This window comes from Limulus polyphemus, unplaced genomic scaffold, assembly GCF_000517525.1.
Source record: "Limulus polyphemus unplaced genomic scaffold, Limulus_polyphemus-2.1.2 Scaffold173, whole genome shotgun sequence".
In the NCBI taxonomy this organism is placed as follows: Eukaryota; Metazoa; Arthropoda; class Merostomata; order Xiphosura; family Limulidae; genus Limulus; species Limulus polyphemus.
The window spans coordinates 622,854-629,466 of record NW_013665783.1 but is presented as its reverse complement, the minus strand read 5'-3'; the positions used below and the strand labels follow the sequence as shown (position 1 = coordinate 629,466).

The window sequence follows — 6,613 nt, the reverse complement described above, 5'->3', positions numbered from 1 at the left end:
TCTCTCTCTCTCTCTCTTTATATATATATATTGGCCGGGTGTGGCCTAGGAACTAGAGTACCGCACTATACAGTTAGCACCCAGTGGCACAGCGACATGTTTGCGGACTTACTACGCTAAAAACCGGGTTAAGATACCCGTGGTGGGCAGAGCACAGATAGCTCATAGTGTAGCTTTGTGCTTATCTTCAAACAAACAATCTGTACAGTTAAAGGCCCAAGGTTCACTTCTCGTTCCTGTGAAATTGCTTTCCGCAATTTATTGCCGTTGGTGTGTTGTAAGAGTGACTGTCACGTTCCACTATGCGATTAGTTTGTTTGTTTGTTTAATTATGCACAAAGCTACACAAGGGCTATCTGTGCTCTGCCCACCACGGGTATCGAAACCCGGTTTCTAGCGTTGTATGTCCGCAGACATACCGCTGTGCCACTGGGTAGGCATGCGATTAGAGAAGCCCAGGAGTTGGCGATGGGTGTTATTGGTCCGCTGTTTTACTTTTGGTCTATCAGTTCAAAATTAAGGACCGCTAACACAAATAGCTCGTTTGTAGCTATAATCGAATGGTAGAAACAATCAAACAATATATATATATATATTGTTTTTGTTATTGCTAAAAATAATTGGATGGCTTTCAAGACCATGCTGTCAGTGTAGCAAAAGAAATGGTATACAGAAATATATACCTTATGCACAGTTAAGATTGTTTATTCTAGTGCACTGGTATAGTTGTCAATGACTGATAATCTCCTATGGATGGCGCTTGGATCTATTTAAAAATGACTGATATTATCCTATAGATAGCGCTTGGATGTATTTGTTAATGACTGATATTATCCGACAGATGATGCTTGGATCTATTTGTTAACGACTAATATTACCACATAGATGGTGCTCAAATGTATTTTTTAATGATTGGTATTCTTCTATAGATGGTGCTTGGAATTCCGATTTTGTCGTCGATGCGCACACAACCGGTTTTTGAGGGTCGTCTGGTAACATTCCAAGGTCACTAATTTTCTGTCATCTCAGCAGCAATATTTTTTTGTTTTACTAGCAGCAGGTAAGAGTTACTTGTGAACGGTTTAATATTCTAGAAACAATTATGGAAATAAATCACAATTATTCGATTCAAATTTATGAATAAATAGATCATAGAATGGTGGCCATTTTGAATTATATACACAATATGGGTGAAAACAGAACAATAAAGTTTCTAAAGCTTTATTTTTTTAATATTTCTTATTTATGTTTTTAACTTTAAAATGTTATTAAAGTTAGTAAAAACGACCTTCATATTGGTGTTTTTTTCTACTTGATAATAAAATTTAATTCATAGTCATGTTTTCGATCACAAGTATTAGAATTGCCCTAGCTGAATAGTTGAAATTATATTGTATAAAACTTATTTATTAGACAGATGTCTTTACTTCTGGAGTGCTGGACTATCCGAACAGTCTTATTGTTGACTTCGTTTACATAAGATCTTCAAGACTTCCAACAACTGACCGTACAGTAGATGAGACTTATTTAGTTTAAAACCAGTTTCTGTTTGTCTGTATAATACTATAACTTGAGGAATGATACCGAAGATTAATACATCTGTTTATTTTGGATAGGCAGAAAGTCCCCAAGCTTAGGTATTATATACACCCATCTTACAAATTCAAACAAAAGGGCATATTTGAAATAATGGAACTTGGGATTATTCAGTGTAAATAGGTATTTCTTAAGGCGGGTGTATGTAAGGTTTTAAAACCATTCGAAATCAAAATTTTACTGTCAGAAAATGTATATATTCGATGGAATGTGATCTTATTTCTTCGTTGTGTGCATGAAAAAAATGAAAGAGTTCGAAGTAGTTTTTATTATAGTAGTGTGAAGATGTGAAAATGGAACAGTTCCAAGTGATTGGGATGAAAATTGATTATTCAATTTAGCTATGAATGACATTGTCTTAAATGACTCGTATATTCTTTTCTCCAGTTTTACACCTACATACCAATTTCATCATGATTTCTTTTTTTTTCGCACCTTCATGTATGTTTTACTACAATCACCTCGAATGAATCTTCTTTTTACACTTTCTTTTTTTTTGCCACGCTCACTCCGAATGCTTTCTCCTTCTTTCACACTTCACATGATAATGTGTAACAATGATTTTACAGCTATCGTCCATAGTATAAATTTGTTCGTTCTTTCAAAGTGACCTCGTTGCTCTGGCCAAAATGGAATACAGGAAAGATCGTTAAGCTTGAATGTTATTAAGAAAATTATAACGCTTTTGAAACTATATATTTATTTAGTTGTATGTTCAGTGTATTAATAATATGTTATATCATAAATTAGTTTATTTGTTGTTTTTTTAAGTACGATAATTTTACTTCGTGTTGTGTATGTGTAGTGTGTGTGTGTGTGTGCAGAATCATTTCATCGTGTCTGTTTTGTTTCTTAAAAACTCTCGTAGTCAGCTGCAGTCGTACAAATTAACCATACAAACTAAGGAGTTTTAAATCAGTGTATTTTGTAGTCGATCATTATGACTGAAGTTGATTTCGACGCTTCCAGAATTTAAGTATTAAACACAAATTGTTGTTTGTTAGCAATCAAACCTTAATTTTGTAAACGTCATGAGTTCATAAATGTACGATTAGATCTGCCTTTCACGTATACTATCTATCCCATTACATCCAAATATGAGTATAAGTTGTTTCTCTTTATTTTAAATACAAATGGTCGAGAGGTACAGTTTTTTTATAGTTTTGAATTGAACAATTCATTGGAATGTGTCCAAACGTTTCCTCTGGAAATTTAACAATTTTAACACAATACATATTTTATAATTCGGTTAAAAACAACTAAATACAGACAAGTTTCACACTTGTTATCTGTAATGTTTCGTCAAATGTCTGTTTTTACTCTAAGATATATATATGTATATATTGAATATTCCCGTATATAAAATATGATTTAAATAGCTAAAGCTTTCATACTTTCCACCGTAAATGGGTTCACGTAAGTCTAAATTTTTGCTCTTTTCTAATCGAATTTAACGCTTACCGTAAATAAGCGTAGAACGTGAAATAATGAACCAAATCGCTAGTGCATTCGATATACCTGATGAGATAATGAAAAGCGAAAAAAACAAGTTTATTACTCGAGACAGTTAACACTTACCTCATTACGTCAAGCTTTCACACAATGTCAATTCGTAGTAAATTGAGAAACACTAAATTGCAAAGCACTTAACGAAGATACAAGCCACGAATGTCATGCTCTATAAACTTTTGGGGAATACGTAAGTTATTTAATAAACGTCGTGAAGTAAAGAAACATATATTAAAAAACAACCTCAAATAATTAAACTAAAAATATCAGTCGTGTCTAAACTCTTTTTTTACCAACTTCGCAGTTAACTCAGGAACTTATCTTTAACAGCATGTGTGAAAACAGCATGTTTACAAGAAGTTATTTTCTTATTTGTACGACATATGTCCCGATACCTATTTTATGTGATTTAAGTTTTTATTTGTCATCAGTTTTAATTATCACTTTGTGTCTCTTCGTTTGTTTAATGAATCGAAACCAATTACGTAGACTAAACACATCTTTTATTAATTAAAATTGAATTATTTTGAAAATCAATGTCTATCTAGATTAGAACCTTAAAAAGATTAATTTCAAGTTTGTAACGAAACTAATTACAACAGATAGCAATTAAGAACGATAATCTACAAGAATTATGACTATGTAACGTAGCAATTATATAGATAAGTATTGGTACATTCCAGTTGGCTAATTTCCAAATATTTCACGATCCTTGTCATACATATAATAATTGTTTATAATTCGTGAAATAACTAACTATGAATTTTTCACCAACTTTTTATACTTGGTTAGGAAACAGCTTTACAGTTCGTTAACTTCCGCATTCCGGAAGTCCCAGTTTCCAGAGTTATGAAGTAAATGTTATGAAGAATAAATGCATGGCCACATAAGACTCTTAATATGGTTCTCTCCCTCTTTTAATCTTTGTTGTTGCTTTTTTTAAAATCTGAATTAAAATATTTGTTATTGAATAAAAGACAGAAATATATTATATTAGTCTGTAAGGTACTTCTCTATATGTTGTTTTACATGCACTAATAATTAAATGTGAAAGTATAACTTGAATATCCGATATCCAAACCGCAACGCCTATACTGTAGCTTTAATTATATAAGTATGTTTTACAATTTCGCTGTTTAAACTTTCTTTGAATTTTACACGATTACATTTCTTAATAGTTTTAGTACATTCAATTTTTAAACACGTCAATTAAGAATCGTCTTCACCAGTAATCTATCTAATAAACTCTTCAAGTACCAGATTAGATGCTGTGTTTAAAACATACAGGAATTTTTTTCCACAAAAACATGCATTACATAGTTAGCATTATGTGCCATCTCTCACCCTTGTTTGTGTGTGTGTGTGTGTGTTTTAGAAACCCGGTACAGGTTTATTTTTGAACTTGTGAAATATAGAACTATTTTGAAACCTTTCTGCTTTTTAGAAACCCGGTATAAGTTTCCTTTAGAATCCGTGAAATACAAAACTACTTTGAAACCTTTCTGCTTTTTAGAAACCTGGTATAGGTTTCCTTTAGAAACCGTGAAATACAGAACTACTTTTAAACCTTTCTATTTTTTTAACCAGTATAGGTTTCCTTTAGAATCCGTGAAATACAGAACTACTTTTAAACCTTTCTATTTTTTAGAAACCCGGTATAGGTTTCCTTTAGAATCCGTGAAATACAGAATTACTTTTAAACCTTTCTATTTTTTTAACCAGTATAGGTTTCCTTTAGAATCCGTGAAATACAGAATTACTTTTAAACTTTTCTGATTCTTATTTGGCATAACATTTGATTTTTTTAAGGTATAGTACGTTCTAACAAAAAAAAATATTGTGTAGTTTCGTACTTAACTTTAAACAAACAAACCCTAAGAAAATATTGTGTAGCTTCGTGCTTAACTTTAAACAAACAAACCCTAAGGAAATATTGTGTAGCTTCGTGCTTAACTTTAAACAAACAAACCCTAAGAAAATATTGTGTAGCTTTGTGCTTAATTTTAAACAAACAAACCCTAAGAAAATATTGTGTAGCTTTGTGCTTAATTTTAAACAAAGAAACCCTAAAAAAATATTGTGTAGCTTCGTACTTAACTTTAAACAAACAAACCCTAAGAAAATATTGTGCAGCTTCGTACTTAACTTTAAACAAACAAACCCTAAGAAAATATTGTGCAGCTACGTACTTAAATTTAAACAAACAAACCCTAAGAAAATATTGTGTAGCTTTGTGCTTAACTTTAAACAAACAAACCCTAAGAAAATATTGTGCAGCTTCGTACTTAACTTTAAACAAACAAACCCTAAGAAAATATTGTGCAGCTACGTACTTAAATTTAAACAAACAAACCCTAAGAAAATATTGTGTAGCTTTGTGCTTAATTTTAAACAGTAAGTATATATCAAAGTATTATTTGATTGTTTCGTCTTACGTAATGGATGTATATTATTTCATATTTGGTTATTTTGACGTTGAATTTCAAAGGAACTTGCGTTAGCCACTATGTAGTTTTTCTCACACAGCAGATGATTGGATTAAGCCCCTCGAAGGATTAGTGGTAATCTTCGGGTCATGTAATTCTAAAATTCGGAGATCGATCTCCGCAGCGGACAAAGAACCAAAAGCTTCGGTAGCATTAAGATAAGACAGTACTGTTGTGTAACTTAATAACTTTCACAACCAGGATAAAACTGTATATGAACGGAATAAGTGATAACCAAAATATATGCTATAACGTTTTACACAGCCGGGTTAAAACTGTCTATGAACGGAATAAGTAATAACCAAGATATATCATATAACATTTTACACAATCGGGTTAAAAACTGTATATGAGCAGAATAAGTGATAACCAAAATATATCGTATAATGTTTCACTCTGTTTCAAATAATCCAGGGTCTCGCCAATTGCTGACGCAAGCATTACGTAAGGCGTAGCGCCGGCAATTCTGAGACTGATGTAGAAATTTGTATCATTTTTGTGGTGGAAGATTAAATCAAACTTTTAACTCTAGCTAATTTAATGAGTAATTTTCCAAATATTTTAAAAGTCCTTAGAGTATACTTCTTTATTTGGTGTTACTATTATAAAAAAAAATAGTGATTTCATATTTTTAACTCTATTTATTGGATTTCAAAACAGTTTTTATTTTCCATGCCATAGCAACAAATCCAAGCTTAAATAAATTATTTTTATCATGATAAAGAAAGTAAAGGAATGTAAAGAAATAGTACAATTATTTTCAGACTTACTTCATCATCTATAGAATAACGTATTATTTGTTCGATATCCTAGAATACTGACAAACATCTCACAAACATTTCCGTGGGCAGTTTTAACTATTATTTTAAGCAGACTGAAATGCTTGTTTGTAATTGTAATTAAGCACAAAGCTACGCAATGGGCTGTCTGTGCTCTGTCCACCACGGGTATCGAAACCCTGCTTCTAGCGTTGTAAGCCACAGACATACCGCTGTGCCACTGGGGGTGGGGGCGACTGAAAT

The 6,613-nt window shown here is 31.9% G+C and overlaps 1 long non-coding RNA gene across 2 annotated transcripts in view; it reads left to right on the top strand.

Moving 5' to 3' along the window:
- The window catches only part of LOC106478027, a 25,057-nt gene that overhangs the window by 13,133 nt on the left and 5,311 nt on the right, over positions 1-6,613 (top strand). For both annotated transcript variants that reach the window (XR_002609810.1, XR_001292047.2), the window contains exon 2: positions 930-1,060. This is a non-coding gene — a long non-coding RNA (uncharacterized LOC106478027). The remainder of the gene's footprint in view (positions 1-929; positions 1,061-6,613) is intronic.